We start from the raw sequence: 15,577 nt of genomic DNA on the forward strand, positions 1-15,577 counted from the left end.
GCCCCCCCCCCCTCTGCAATCACCGAGGCGGGTCTTCTCCCCCCCCTTGCCAACCAAGATGCGAGTTGGAAGGCGAATCTCTGCTGGGCTCAAACCGGAGCGCCTCCCTCCCTCCCTCCCTTTCCCTCCTCCCCGTCGGTGGGCTTCGTTTGGGATCGGTGCCTCCCTCCCCAAAGGTCTTTGTTTATAAACACCGTCGGGCAGGTAAGGCAGGCCGCCGCGGCGACCCGGACAGCCCCCATGGCCCTTGGGGGGAGCTGCTGGGCCCAGGGGGTGGAAAAGGCACCCCCCCGGGGCCGATCTGTTTTTTGAGGCCCAGATTCCTCCTCCTCCTCCTCTCTTATTTTGGGGGCCCCCTCCAAGGCCCCAATCCCGCAGGCGACTGTCAGCCCCGGAGCAGAGTGGGATCGGCTCCCGTGTCGGCCTGCCAGGCCGCCCACCGGCTAGGGGAGCCACGTCCCGCCGTCCTCTGCCTGGCTTCCTCCGGGGTCAATCCGGGAGCCGCGGCGGGAGACTCTCCCCATAGCCCGGGAAGGCGCTTCTAGTCGACGGAGGGGTCCCGTCTCCGCTGGGTGATTCCCAAGGAAAGGCCAACGGAGGAAAAGACGCGGGGACGACCCCCTCCAAACGAGCTACGTCGGTGTGTCCCCTCCCCCTGGCCGAGTCACACATCCCCTGCCCCAATTCCAGGGGTCCTCCTTGGCTGAGAAGCGGCCGTCGGATGAATCCCTGTGGTCCCGGTTTAGATGGGAACGAGACCCATATTTCAGGGTCTAAAGACCGGCCGTCCTTTCCGCTTGACGTCCGCGTTGTTATTTATTGTAAGGAGCGTGCGCTGGCGTGCCTTCGCGGGCATTAAACCGAATTCGCTCCGGTGCGGAGCCATTTCTCCGGGTTCGTTGGTCTTCGTTCCCGGGTTTCCCGTTCTGGGGTTTCGGAACAAACCCATTCGGCCCCTCCCCGGCAGGAGGGTTTTGAGGGGGTGAAAGGGAAGGCGGGGGGGGGAACGCCTTAAAAAAGAAAATAAAATAAAGATTAATTGATGTCAACCAGACTTCTTGCCGCACTGCCTGGCGCGCGGAGTTTGGCGACGCTCCCTAACGTCCAAATTGGCCTAAAAGCGTTAAAAATTAAATAACGTCTCCAAATGCATTTACTTACTTTCCCCTTTATAAAGGGAAATGAAAACAGGGAATAGAATTTTCCTTTTAATAGAATGTAATAGTCTTTGATCGGCACCTGTGAGGGCTGGGCCCGTGATTTCGGGAAGCGGGAGGGGGGGGGCAGGGAGGGGGAGGGGCGCTTCTGCCCACTTTCTTTTTTTTAAAAAAAGCTTAGGATTCAATTACCCGCAAGGCGCTGAATAATTTAAAGGGCAACAGTAAATGCAAACAGACCTGTTAGAGTTTTATTGGGCTGACGGCACCGCCGGGAGGGAGAACTGTAGGCCAAACCCCCCTCCCCAGTCCTTCTATATATGTAGATGTATATATATATATATATATATATATATATATATATATGTGTGTGTGTGTGTGTGTGTGTGTGTCTCCCTCCCTCCCATTAAGATTACAGTTCTGTCGAATATCAAAGCATGTTTAAAAATATTTTTTAAAGGGAGGTTCCCTTTCCTCAACCTATTTTTATTCCCCCCCCCCCGCCCTTCTCGCCCAGGTATTTCCCAGGGATCCCCCCTCCCAAAACAAAAGAAACACACACACACGCACACACCAGGTTTGCCCTGTCTGGTCGAAGTGTTGCGCTGGGGGGGATTCCCCCCCGAGGGCTTCTCCCCACGGCCAGAAGGGCCAGGGGTCGCAGGAGTGGCCTGGAGACCGGTTTCGGGAGAGCCTGGAGACATTTCCCGGCTGCCGGACCCGAATTGTGCCGCCGCTTTCATGGCAAGCAGTCGGTTGGCGAGGTTGAGTTAGTGACTCTTCAACCCCCAGAAGGGATCTTTCTTTCTTTCTTTCTTTCTTTCTTTCTTTCTTTCTTTCTTTCTTTCTTTCTTTCTTTCTTTCTTTCTTTCTTTCTTTCTTTCTTTCTTTCTTTCTTTCTTTCTTTCTTTCTTTCTTTCTTTCTTTCTTTCTTTCTTTCTTTCTTCCTTCCTTCCTTCCTTCCTTCCTTCCTTCCTTCCTTCCTTCCTTCCTTCCTTCCTTCCTTCCCAGGACTGGCGACTGAGATTGTTTGGGAAAGGCCCGAACGGCTCTGCGATCCCGAGACTCTCCAGCCGGCGCTGTGATCACGGTCAGCAGCCATAGGCGAGTCCGCCAGAGGGATCCGCCTCCGTCCTCTTTCCCACGCGCCGGCGTTGGTAAGCAGGCCGCGGTCCTGGGAGCAGTCCAGCCGGAGCCTTGGCAAGACAGCCTGTGGCCCCCACCCAACCCCCCATCCCTAGGGCGACTCGGCTGCGGGCGCCAGGAGACTGGCCAGGCGAGGCGCGCAGGGACGCCCAGCTCAGGGGCGAAAGTGTTTCACACCCACGGACCACTTTCCCTTTCACGCGTCGCTCACAAGAGAGGCGGAAATCTTAATAACAACCGCAGCTATACATTTGTATGCCGCCCCTCCCCGTATGGGCTCAGGGCGGTTCGCAGACATAAAAGGCATTAAATAAACTCAATAATAATAATAATAATAATAATAATAATAATAATAATAATAATAATAATAATAATAATAATAATAATACAATTACAATTGAATACAACTTAAAATTGCTGACGACCCCAGACTGGAGAGGACACGAGAAGCGCCGCCTCGTCCAGAGGAGGGAAAGGCGGGGACAGCCTCGCTTCGGATCGAGGGGTAGGAACACCTGCTCGGCGAGTTCGGGGGCAGACACATCCCCTCCCCCTCTCGGCACAGGGACCCGGCGCTGCATGCAAGGGCGGACCCCAGACTCAAGAGGAGCTGGGCGAAGGGCGGAGAAGAAGTGCCCCCCCCCCGACCCCAGGCGACAGCAAGGGCGCCTCGCGCTGCCTGCCCTCGGAAGAAGCGCTCGGAGCGGACGTCGAAGGGATCGGCGCCGGGTGGAGAGGGAGCGCGGCGGGGCTGGGGGCAGCAGGCCCCTATTCGGCCAGGGCCCCGGGGCCTTGCGGGGGGGGCTTCGCTTGGCAAGGAAGGGAGGGAAGAAGGGAGGAAGAAGGAAGAGAGGGAGGGGGCAAGAATAGAAGGAAGGAGGAAGAGCAGGAAGGAAGAAGGGAGGGAGGAAATGAATAGAAGGAAGGAAGGAAGGAATAGGAGGGAGATAGGAAGGAAGGAAGAGAATGGAAGGGAGGAAGGGGGAGACACAGCAAGCAAGAGGGCGGGAGGAAGAGGAAGAGGAAGGGCGGGATTGGAGATTTTGCTCCCCTGCTCTAGCCAGGCGGTGGGGCTGCTACGGAGAGCGGCTCTTCCTTCCAGGCGCCGCAGCTTTCCAGGCGGGCGTTTCTGGGCCGTGCGGGGCGATTCCTTTCCCCGCTAAAGCGACGAGGAGGCGGGAAAGAGGTGCACGTGGAGCTCTCGCCGGGCATGCCTCCCCCGACCCCTCCGGGCCCCGCAAAGCACCACGGAGGTTTCCAGGAGTTGGACGGCGGCGGCGGGCGCCTTGGCTGCTCCTGGGGGCTTCTTCGCCCTGTCTCTGGCCCTGCTCCCATCTCTAGATCCCGAGAGGCGGGACTGGCTGGCAACTTGTTGCCCTTTAATTTGGCCAGCCTGGTTTGATTCTCCACTCCTCCTCCACATGCAACCAGCTGGGTGTCTTTGAGCCAGTCACAGTCCTGTTAGAGCTGTCCTCACAGGGCAGTTCTCTCAGGGCTCTCTCAGCCCCACCTCCCTCACAGTGCGCCTGTTTAGTGGAGAGAGGAAGGGCAAGCGACTGTAAGCCGCTTTGAGACTCCTCAGAGTAGTGAAAATCAGGGGGACAAAAACCAACGCTTCTTCATTCCTATCTGTACTGGGTGCTTCTGGCCACAGGCTTGTTCGGGCAAAGGACTTTACAAGTAAAAATAGACCAAGGCGGTTTATAACCCATCCGGTCCCAAAATTCAGAATCGAAACACCAATGGAGTCGTACCAGCGACAAAGGCGCAAAGCAGCGCCTTTAAGATGCATCTGACTGCGCTGTTTCTTATGATAATTATTCTTAATATATATAATTATGTAGTATTATTGCAAATAAATAATAAAAACAAAAAAAGATTTATCTGGTGCTGATTTTCTCAGTAGCTGCCTGCGCAGGTCTCTCCGGGCCGCCAACAGGCCTAAGATGGAAAACAGACGAACAAGCCAACCCTCGTGTCCCGTCCCTTTACGGTGGGGAGGCGGACCGGCTCCGGTCTTTGTCATGGCGGGGAGGTAAATCGAGCTCGCCTGCTAAATGGCCTTTCCTCCCAACCAGGGCCGAGAGCCTCCCTCCCTCCCTCCCTCCCTCCCGTTCTCTCCCGGCCGGCTGGCAACCTTCACCCTGGCAGGGGGGTCCCCTCTACCACGCGGGCATCTAGAGACGGAGCCTGTGGCCAAGAGAGAGAGGGGGGGGGGTCTCCATCCCCCTCCCCAGGTGGGCGCGCAGGCCGAGCTGGTGCCCGCCGGCTGGCCGGGACCCCCGCCGGCTGCTGCCTGGCTGCCTGGCTGCCTGCTCTGCCGTCGAGGCCTGCCCGTGCTCCAGCCGCGCCTGCGTGCGCCTGGCCCGGGGGCGAAGCGGCTGCCGTCTGGGAGGCCGGGCTAATTGGATTCGCTCCCCTCGCCGGCGCGGCGGCCCGATCATTAGCTCGCGTTTTCCGACCGAGCGGAGCTAATTGGATTTCCAGGAGACCCGCAAGCTGCTCGGCCCGCTTCCCAGGCCGCCCTCTCCACTCCCGGGCCGGCCAGCCCTGCGGGGTGGGCGGGTGGGTGGGCGGGGAGCCCCATCCAGAGGACCCCCTCCCCCCCTAAATAACCCAAGCCCGATCTGGCAATCTGGGTGGGTGGGTGGTGAGGGTGCGGCGGGAGAGCTTGGCTTCATCTGCATAATGGCAGGCCGGCCGGCCCGCCCAAGGCGGTCTCTTGATTGCGCGGGGTCTGTCTGCTGCTATCAATTTCGCGAGCGATTTCCTCGGCAGCCCGGCAGACTTGCGCGGGGATAATATGCAAAAGATGAGCGTTGAATAATGAATGACGCGCGTTGAAACCCATTCCAAAGTGTCTCTGATAGTACAATATGAAAAGGGGCGGTAAGTAATAGGGCCTTTTAAAAGGCGCCAGGATGTTTTTATTACCTTTTTTTTTTTTTTTAAAGGATATCTATATTATTTGGGTGAAAGGGATAATATATCACGGAGTCTTTGATAATCATATAAACAATACATTTTTTTCCTTTAAGGGATTCTCTCTCTTCCTTCCTCCCCCCCCCCTTCTTCTTCTTCTCCTCCTCCTCCTCCTCCCCTCTCCTGGTTTTCACCCAGTTAACTCATAGAGACGAACGAGCTCACGCCCAGGCGTGGAAGGCCGCCTGATTAAATATTTACCCGGTTTTAATAGGCGCGTTTAAGTTTAATATGTGGACGTTCGGTCGTTTTCACTTTAATTATAGGGGCTCGTTAGCCGTTTAGGAGGTCCGGCGGAGTCCTTTGCCACGCCCAGGTCTGAGCTGTTGAAATATTGTATCTATATGTTTATTATTTTTTTAAGAATCATGGAAGTCTGAAGGGAGATTTATCGGGGACTCCTGTAAAGCAGATGCCTCGATTCGGCCCTCTTGCTTGCCGTCAGGTGGTGGTGATCCCCCCCCCCCACGGATTTGTCTCCCCTCGCCTTGCTTCGAGCAGGCCCGGGTCACAGAGAACCGGCCCTCCCATAAAACACACATGGAATCGTGCGAGCCGTATCCCACTTTTATTGGCCTATTAAAAACTAATGAAAAGTTGGCCTCTTTTTTTTTTTTTTGAGGGGGCGGGGTTGGGGGTGGGAATTCGTTCATTGGCGTGCGATTTATGCACCGAACTGTTTATTTCATCTTTAAAAGGGAAGGAAGAAAAGGGGAGAGCGATATATTTGAGCCATTACGGTAAACTCGTCGTTTCATCTATTTTATTCACTACGGTAAATTAGAATTAATTTTATTGGCGTCCCCCCCTCTCCCCACTAGCCTGTTTGATGATTTTTATTTTTATTTTTGGGGGCTAGCAGTTAATCCTTTTGATTGGGTGGTGGGGGCAAAGAAAGGTGACGCAGGCGTGGGAAAAGACGACCTGGGGGTGGAAACTCTACGCACCCACCACCCCCTTCCCAGGCGGTTCTTTGTTTTTGGTTGTTTCCAGATCCGGGGGTGGAATGGTGCTCCCCGCCCTGGAGGAGGCTCCTCCCCCTCCCATTCCCGGTATTATTTGCTATTTGCAAACAGGAAGAAGACAGGAGCAAGCAGGACTCGTTTCTGGCTACCAACGGATCGGGATGCTCTGGCCAAATCCTTCCCCTACTCCCCCATTGGAAAATTGGAGGGTGAAAGTGACCAGATCTCTGGTCAACTTCACTCCCTTGACATCCTGCCTGCTGCCTGGGGGTAGGACTGGTGGTTGCCCCCCCCAATCAGGAGAAGGAAGGCAGCTGCAGACGGAGCCCCCCCTCCCCATCCTGTCCGGGCCGAACCCCTTGGAAGATCAGCCTGACTTCTGCAGGGGAGGGAGGCAGGAAACCGAGGGAGGGAGAGAGGAGGGCAGGAGTCTGCCCCTGCACACCTGGAGAGGAAATGCCAGGTGTGAGGGGTGGGTGGGTTGCTATGGGCATGCAGCCCCTGCCCACCAAAGGCCTTTGCTGCCCTGTGAAGCCTCAAAATCGTGTTAGGAAGCTGCGGGTATGTGGACCCCTGTGACAGGCCGGCTAGCCCTGCCCCTTGGCATCCTCCTGGCCAAATTCGAAATGCAGCGGCAAGTCCAAGCAGAGTCAAAGGCCTAAAGAACCCCGCCCCCAAGTCGAATCTGGGGTCCTGCTTTCCCAACTCCGACACAGGAACTGCCATTCCAAGGACTGATCTTTTTGCCAGGTTGCCCTGATTGGGTTGCCTGCCGGGAAGAGCCCATACCTTAGATCAGGGGTAGTCAAACTGCGGTCCTCCAGATGTCCATGGACTACAATTCCCATGAGCCCCTGCCAGCATTCGCTGGCAGGGGCTCATGGGAATTGTAGTCCATGGACATCTGGAGGACCGCAGTTTGACTACCCCTGCCTTAGCTCCTTTACTCTTCCCAGAAGCCCTGAAGTGAGTAGGCTGAAGGGCAGATCTGAGGGGCTGAAGGGCAGATCTGACCAAGGGAAGAGTCCCTTGCCCAAGGAACAGGTGACTTCCTAACCTCCCTTCTCCATGTGAAAGCTTCCTGACCAGGTGAAATCTTTTATGGTCAACTCCTGGGAGAAAGGGGATTTTGTTGTGACTTTTCAAAACACACTATTGGGGTTACAGTAAGGGGGAAGGGGGGTGGGGATGACAGGCTGCTAGTTTGTCTAGAGATCCTGCTGGCCACCTGAGCCAAAATGCAGATGGAGGAACATATACCAGCAATACACCCCTTGGGCCAAAAGCCTCCATGGCAACTTTCTAAAAGCAAAGCCACACAGGGACCGATTCCCTGCTAGAGGGAAAAAAATGTGAAAAGCATCCGGAAAATAACAACCACCAATAAACAATCATGGCCAATAGCCACCATACAACACCCCTCCCTCTTCCCTCCCTCCCTTCCTCCTTCCTTTTATTTCTCCTTTCCTTTCCCCTTCCCTTCCCCCTGCCTCCCTCCCTCCCTAACTTGGTAGAATCCTTCCTTCCTCCCTCCCTCCCTCCCTCCCTCCCTCCCTTCCTTCCTTTTATTTCTCCTTTTATTTCCCCCTTTCCTTCTCCCTGCCTCCCTCCCATCCCCCCTACAGTTTTGAGCAGACTCAATCAATCCCAACTAGGACTAAGAGGAAGAAGGGAAGAAGTCAAGCTCCAGCAGGCAGCCTGGACCATCTTAGAGAGCACATCTTCTCACCAGCTACCCGAAGTTATTCTTCTGGCCGGAACAAGGAAGTGAGCTAAGCAGGGACTATTTGCTGGCTCAGGAGCCATTGAAAACGTAGCAGCTGAACAATCCAGGGGAAACTTATTTTGCTGCTATGCACGAGTAGTTCGCTTCATTCGTACAGCTCCCAAAATAAAGAGATTCCGAAAATTGAACTCAGTGGCTGGTGGAAGAGCAAAGCTAATGCCTTGTTTCTCAGAGAGCCTTTAAAGCTGGGTGGCTGATCCTTTCAATCTCCTGCTCCCCAGCTGGGAAAGTCTTCTAGGGCAGGGGCTCATGGGATGGTTCTTATATGCCGCTTTTCCCTACCCGAAGGAGGCTCAAAGCGGCTTACAGTCGCCTTCCCTTTCCTCTCCCCACAACAGACACCCTGTGGGGTGGGCGAGGCTGAGAGAGCCCTGATATCACTGCTCGGTCAGAACAGTTTTATCAGTGCCATGGCGAGCCCAAGGTCACCCAGCTGGCTGCATGTGGGGGAGTGCAGAATAAACCCGGCTCGCCAGGTTAGAAGTCCACACTCCTAACCACTACACCAAGCTGGCTCTCTTAAGGCTAAAGGCAAAGATTTCTCTACTGCCCAATGACAATGTATTTCTCCCTGTAAGGGGGGGACCGAAGCACATCCAGGGGAAAATACAGGAAGTGGTTCATTAGTGGACAGTGCTGTACGGATGCTTAAAAAAAAGAAAGGGAAGAAAAAGCAATCCATTCCAGTTTAAAAGTGAAATTGCAGCAAACTCTCTTTGTGGACGCAGCCGTTATGGAAGAGAACTAGATTGCGCTGGGCTTCTGGGATGAAGCATCTCCCAGAAAGTTGCACGAGCAGGGAGTAAGGAATGAGAGCCAAGTTCTTATGAAGGAGGGTGGGAGGTGGGGTCAACCCGTGTCTGAGCTGTATTGCTAAGAAGAAGACAGTTGGCTTTATACCTGGCTTTTCTCTGTCCTCAGGAGTCTCAGAGTGACTTAAAACATCTCCCCCCACCCCCATAACAGGCACCCTGTGAGGCAGCTGGGGCCAAGAGAGCTCAGAAAGAACTGTGACTGGCTCAGACTCACCCAACAGGTCTCATGAGACTCGAATTGGCTTACAGTCACCTTCCATTCCTCTCCCCAGCACAGGCACCTTGTGAGGCAGGTAGGATTGAGAGAGTCCTGAGAGAACTGGGACTGGTCCAAGGTCACCCAGTTGGCAGCATAGGGAGGAGTGTGGAAGCAAACCTGGATCTCCAGATTCGAGTCTGACACTTTCACCACCACCTCTTAACACAGACAGGCAAATAGTAATCATTTATTTCCTCACACAAAACCCCCTCCGCCTAGAAAGCTAGCAAGTCAAGGAGGGGAGGCTTTTAACCTTCCCCAGAACTTGATGTTTTTCTGCATTTTCTGAGGGAATTTTTGCGAGCTTTTGGAAGAAGAAGAAAAGTTTGTTTTTATATTGTACTTTTCGTTTCCCGAAGGAGTCCCAGAGTGTCTTACAAACCCCTTTCCCTTCCTCTCCCCACAACAGACGCCCTGTGAGGAAGGTGGGGCTGAGAGAGCCCTGAGAGAACTGTGCCTGGCTCAAGGTCATCCAGCTGGCTGCATGTGGAAGGCCGGGGAAATCAAATCCTGCTCTCCAGATTAGAGGCTGCCCCTGTTAACCACTACACCACGCTGACTCACAAAGAAGATAGGTTGGGCACAGCAGAAGAGCTTTTGTTTTTTTAATACTCTGCTTTTCTCTACCTGAAGGAGTCTCAAAGCGGCTTGCAATCACTTTTCCTTCCTCTCCCCACAAGAGGCACCCCGTGAAATAGGTGGAGCTGAGAAAGCTCTGCGAGAACTGCTTTTTGAGAACAGCTCTGAGAGAATGGCGATTGGCCCAAGGTCACCCAGCTGGCTGCACGTGGAGGAGGAGTGGGGAATCAAACCCAGATTAGAGTCTGCCGCTCTTCGACCACTACATCATGCTGAGGCATTCCACCAAACAGAGAGGCCTCAAGGCAGAAGCAGATCTGATGAGCCCTATAAGGGACCCCCCCCTTTTATGTGGCCTTTGCTTTCTTAGCACCCACTGAAGAGATCTGGGTGTCCTTCCCCTTTAGAAAAGATGTTTTCCAGTCTCCGCAAGGGTTGGAAGCCAAGCCAGTGTTTCCTTTAAGTGACGTTGCCCCTGTTTCTGGGAGTGCGGGTTAGTCAGTGAAGCGCGTGGCCTCCCTTCTCCGCTCCCGTCCACTGGGTTGCGTTTTCTACAACATTGCTCAGTCCTTTCCAGATTTTTGTCCCTACTAAATATAACTTTGTTCCAACAGTTTTGTCGGGCAAATCACATTAGGGCGGATGGTGCAGGTTTCCATTAGAGTTTATTTATCGTGATACTGTTTAGATCTCACGCTTATAAATATCTTATGTTATGGGGCTTTTGTTTGTCGAAATGTAACTTACATATTTTATTACGCTTTTCTGTAAAACCTCAAAAAAAGAGAGAGAGAGCGAGAGAGAGAGATCGTTGTCAGAAAGAAGCCCTCTTAACAGCTGTCGAAAATAAGGTCCATAAAATCTACACCTCCATTATTTTTTAATACGGCGAGGAAGCGGGGTGTTTTGCTACAGTTTGAAAGGTTTGCCGTCGCCGTAAACACACAGCACGATAAAACATTAAAAAGTCGGAGGAATTATTTTTTTTCCGTGAAACGCATAGCTGCTGGAAGCGGCTGACATTCCTTGGAAGCGCTCTTGTTCAAGCAGGAAATCGGAGATCCCGCAGAATGTTTTTCCAAAACAGATCGGCCTCGATCCTTGTTCTTCTCCTTCCTCCCTCTTCTTAAAAACCTCAGCCACACAGGATTTACTGGGCTGCGGTCAACTAGACTGAGGAATCAGCTGACTACAGACATCTGAGCCCTGGTGTAGTGGTTAAGAGCAGAGGCTTCTACTCTGGAGAACTGGGTTTGATACCCCGCTCCCCCACAGGCAGCCAGCTGGGTGACCTTGGGCCAGTAACAGAGCTGTCCTTGCAGAGAAGTTTTTTTATTATTATTTTTTTAAATTCTTTTAATATATTTATTTATTTATTAATTATTATATTTCTATACCGTCCCCCCCGGAGGCTCATGGCGGTTTACATTAAACATATAAACAATACATGGAACATACATGAAATATAAAGCGTTTACAAAAAAGTTGAAGAGAAGAAATGAAAAACCAGCTAGCAAAGCAAACATTGTTACATAACAGAAGAAGAATGTAGTACTATCTTAGGAAACAGTATGGTCAATCGCCGTCACATTATCAATTATACTTGGTCCTAACCTAAAAATTAATACTTGCTATCTTTCTTAAGAAAGTCCAAGTAATAACACAGTTGTTCGTCGTACTCTTCAAGTGGTTTCTTGTTAACCGTGTTAGTAAGTCTTGCCATTTTTGCCAGGTCTGCTAATTTGTCTAGCCATAGAGAAGTAGTTGGAGTCTCTGTCTCTTTCCAGTGTGTCGCCCACAACAAGCACACAGCTGTAGTTGCATGAAAGAAGAAGATTCTGGAAGAACTCGGTAAAATGCTTGGATGAAAGCTTAACCAGGGGTAGTCAACCTGTGGTCCTCCAGAGGTCCATGGACTACAATTCCCATGAGCCCCTGCCAGCAAACGCTGGCAGGGGCTCATGGGAATTGTAGTCCATGGACCTCTGGAGGACCACAGGTTGACTACCCCTGAGCTTAACAACATAGATTTAGGATTAAGTGGGAACTGCATTTTCAATATTTCTAGTAATACCATATGTATTTTGGCCCAGTAAGTTTTCGCTTTTTCACAATTCCACCACATATGATAAAAAGAACCAGTTACTTTATTACATTTCCAGCATTTATTATCAAACCCTGCTGAAATTTTTGCAATAACCTTTGGGGTGATGTACCACCTATAGAATGAGCCTATTGTGGCCCAGAGTGGTAAGGCAGCAGGCATGCAGTCTGAAGCTCTGTCCATGAGGCTGGGAGTTCGATCCCAGCAGCTGACTCAAGGTTGACTCAGCCTTCCATCCTTCTGAGGTCGGTAAAATGAGTACCCAGCTTGCTGGGGGGTAAACGGTAATGACTGGGGAAGGCACTGGCAAACCACCCCGTATTGAGTCTGCCATGAAACGCTAGAGGGCGTCACCCCAAGGGTCAGACATGACCCAGTGCTTGCCTTTACCTTTACCACCTATAGAACATTTTGTACCTTACAGAGCAGTTCTGTCAGGGTTCTCTCAGTCACTTTGAGTCTCCTTCAGATAGTGAAAAGCGGGGTATAAAACAAACAGCTCTTCTTCTTCCTCTTCTTCTTCTTCTTTTCCTTCTCCTTCTCCTTCTTCTCCTCCTCCACCCTGCTGGGTGATTGTGTACCAATCACAGCTCTCTCAGAACGTTTCCCTACTTCTACCTCTTAAATTGTCTGTTGTGGGGAGATTGTAGGGCACTTTGAAACGCCTTATGGTAGAAAAAAGTGGGGTCTAAAACATTCTTCTTCCTCCTTCTCCTCCCTATCAGGAATAAGCTCCCAAACCTTTGGCTCTGGGTTGAATATTCTGGGTGATTAGCCTACAAAAGGAAAGATTCAATCAATGAATAAGACGATATTTCTCCGTGTGACGACCCAGCGGATTTCCGATTTCAGTTCCTGGCGAGAAGACAAATGTGTGGGGAGGCTCGCTTCTGTTCTCCGATGGGATATCTTAATTTCTTCAATTCACAGTCTTCATGTCCAGTGCAGTCCTAAGTGGAGTCACACCCCTCTATGTCCACCCATGTCAATTGAGTTTAGAAAGCTGTAACTCTGTTTGGGGCTGCACAGCTAATATCTCAGATACCCCTTCAAAAAGCATGGACCCTGGCCTCCTTCTGCTTCGCTTTTAGAATAGTCCCTTTTCCAATTATTTTCTCTTCATTATGTTCATGCCTGACCCATAGCTAGAGAAGAAAATAAGGCACAGGAACAAAGCCTTAGGGAACTGAAATGCTTTGGGGAGGAGGGAAGGAGACAGACGGAGTTTTCTCATGCTGGCGCATAAGGGATGGTGGTGGAAGCAGAGCCTGGACTCTGGAGCTATCAATGCAGACCCAGAGCTCTGAAAGGCTGGGGATATTTACGTGGGCCCGGACAAATATTCCAACTCAAAACAGAGGTTGAGAAGCCATTCAGAATATATGTTTTGAGTTGAACAAGCCAGGTAGTGCCTTTGTTTATCTGGAAGTTATAAGAGGTGTTGAAGTGATTCTCGAAGATGGATTTCAATGCACCAGGGAGCCAGTAGCCTTAGATGAGGAAATGGCCCTAAATCCAAAGTGCTGAGTTATGAGGCTTTTTCAATATGCCAAACTTTGGCTTGCAAGAGAGAAGCTACTGTAACAACGCCAACGCAGGCGGAAGACCGGCAAGAAACAGCTGTCTCCCCACATAGCACGACAAATGGAGTCGCGTCTTACGTTTTCTTCTCAGTCCTTCAGTACAAAAGGACAGATCTCCCAGATCACAGAAATGATTTTGCTGTGCAGCCAGAACTTGTCAGAGGTAAGGAAAGACAAAATCCTTTCCCTGCAAGTTGGAGACAAACTTAAACTCCTACCTTCTGCTTCATTAAGAGTAGTTGGATTGCAACATTTGACACTTTTAAATTAGGAGGTTTAAAACCATGGTGGATATGTGTTGGAATTGCAATCAGCAAGTCATTTGGTGAAGTCAGCATTGAAGGGCGGTTGTTAAGCTGTTTAAGCAGCTGAGCTATACCTGTATGCTTACTAGTGCATCAAGTGGTCACAGGTGAGATTGCAATGGAAATCCCCCCAAAACATGTCCTGGAGACTGGACTCAAATTTTGTTCTGGTGATTCCTTTAAGATGGACCTCCACTCACTGCCTCTATCTTTTGCAGAAGCAAGCAAGGAGCAGACTTCATTAGGCTCTGTGCTGATGTGTAGCCATGTAGTCTGCCTGCAGCCGAGTCACAAGAGGCTTGCAATGTGCTGCTTTTGTAACTACTCTTTACGCTTTTGTACTCTGCTTCAATATAAAGAGAATAAAGCAGATGAATAAGATATATTTTCTGCAAATAACCATGCAGGAAAGAGTCTCTCTTTTAAATCTCAAAGAACTGTGAGTCTGGATCTGTGCCTCATCCACGAAGGTAACAAATAACTGCATACTTTCAAAATGCTGTTAGTCTGCAGCTCTGTTTTTCTAGAGGGACCTAGGACTGAGACTAGTCCAAAACTCCCAAATCTGTGTGCTTTTCAAGGTTTAGAATAGCGACCCAGTCCTATGAGCTGGGACGCAGGGCAGGAAAAAACTGTCCTCACAGACGCAAAAGTGTTTTTGTCCTCATGTTAACAGCAGAATTCAACATTGAGTGGGTATGGCCTTGTTGTGAACCCTTCCCTTCAACTCTCTTACGTGCAGCACGTCAGGCTATTTAAACTCTGTATGTCCTTCAGGCAAGCTGGTATATGACAGATTAATGTGGCAAATAATATTTATTTTTAGATTTCTGTCCTGCAAAAAAGAAAGTGTTCCAAGAAGCCAGTATTAAAAATGAATTAAAAATGATTCAATACACTCACAATACACTCAGCAGTCAAGCATTTAAGTGTATCCTCAAAATACAGTCAGTCTTGAACCCATGATGAATATGCCTAATTTCCATGATTATTGCCATGTTCTCTAGATGTTGGCCTGACTTGAAGATGGTCCAGAGACTACAGTTGATGCAAAATGTAACAATTTTGGCAAAAGCTGTGCCTCTTGGGTTGAGCCGAATACCAACAACTGTCCAGATTTCACCCAAGGTGCTAGCTTTGACATTGAAGAGCCAGCATGGTACCGTAGCTAAGATTGGCAGCTTCTAATCAGGTGAACCCGGCTCCTTCATGTGCAGCCAGCTGGGTGACCTTGGGATTATCACAGCCCTGATAATGCTGTTCTCACAAAGCAGCAATGTCAGGGCTCTTTCAGCCGCACCTCCCTTACAGGGTGTCTGTTGTGGGGAGACGAAGGAAAGGCGATTGCAAGCCGCTTTGGCCTATTATGCACGGCCGCCGAAACGGCGATTTCGTTTCACATGGAAAATGCGGAGAGGGAAGAAGCAAAACAAACTGCTTACACACGGGACGGGACGCAATGGCGGCAAAACCCAGAGTAACCGATTATGCACAAGGCGACTCCGGCGACACTTCTGGTTGCGCCCCGATCGCCCGGAAGCTTCGCTTTCTTCCGCATTTCGCGGCTTTTTCGGCAGCCTGCACCGAATCTGAGGCCGGTTGCAGCCGGCGCCATGCATTATGGGTGATTTTAGGCGACACCATTCCACCCCGAATGCGGACCTTCCCCTCCGTGCATATTAAAAAGCCAACTCTTCTTCTTTTCTTCAGGCTTTTCTGCACATCTTAATTTTAGTGTCATACTTACCCTTACTTAAATGGACTCTGGGGAATGGTAGGGGATAGGAAGGCCTGGAGGATCATTGTCCGTGGGTTCATGATGGGTCGGACACGACTTCGCACCTAACAACAACTTACCCTTTGAAGACGCTATATTTCGGGACTCTCCACATGACG

This window comes from Paroedura picta, chromosome 1, assembly GCF_049243985.1.
Source record: "Paroedura picta isolate Pp20150507F chromosome 1, Ppicta_v3.0, whole genome shotgun sequence".
NCBI lineage: Eukaryota > Metazoa > Chordata > Lepidosauria > Squamata > Gekkonidae > Paroedura > Paroedura picta.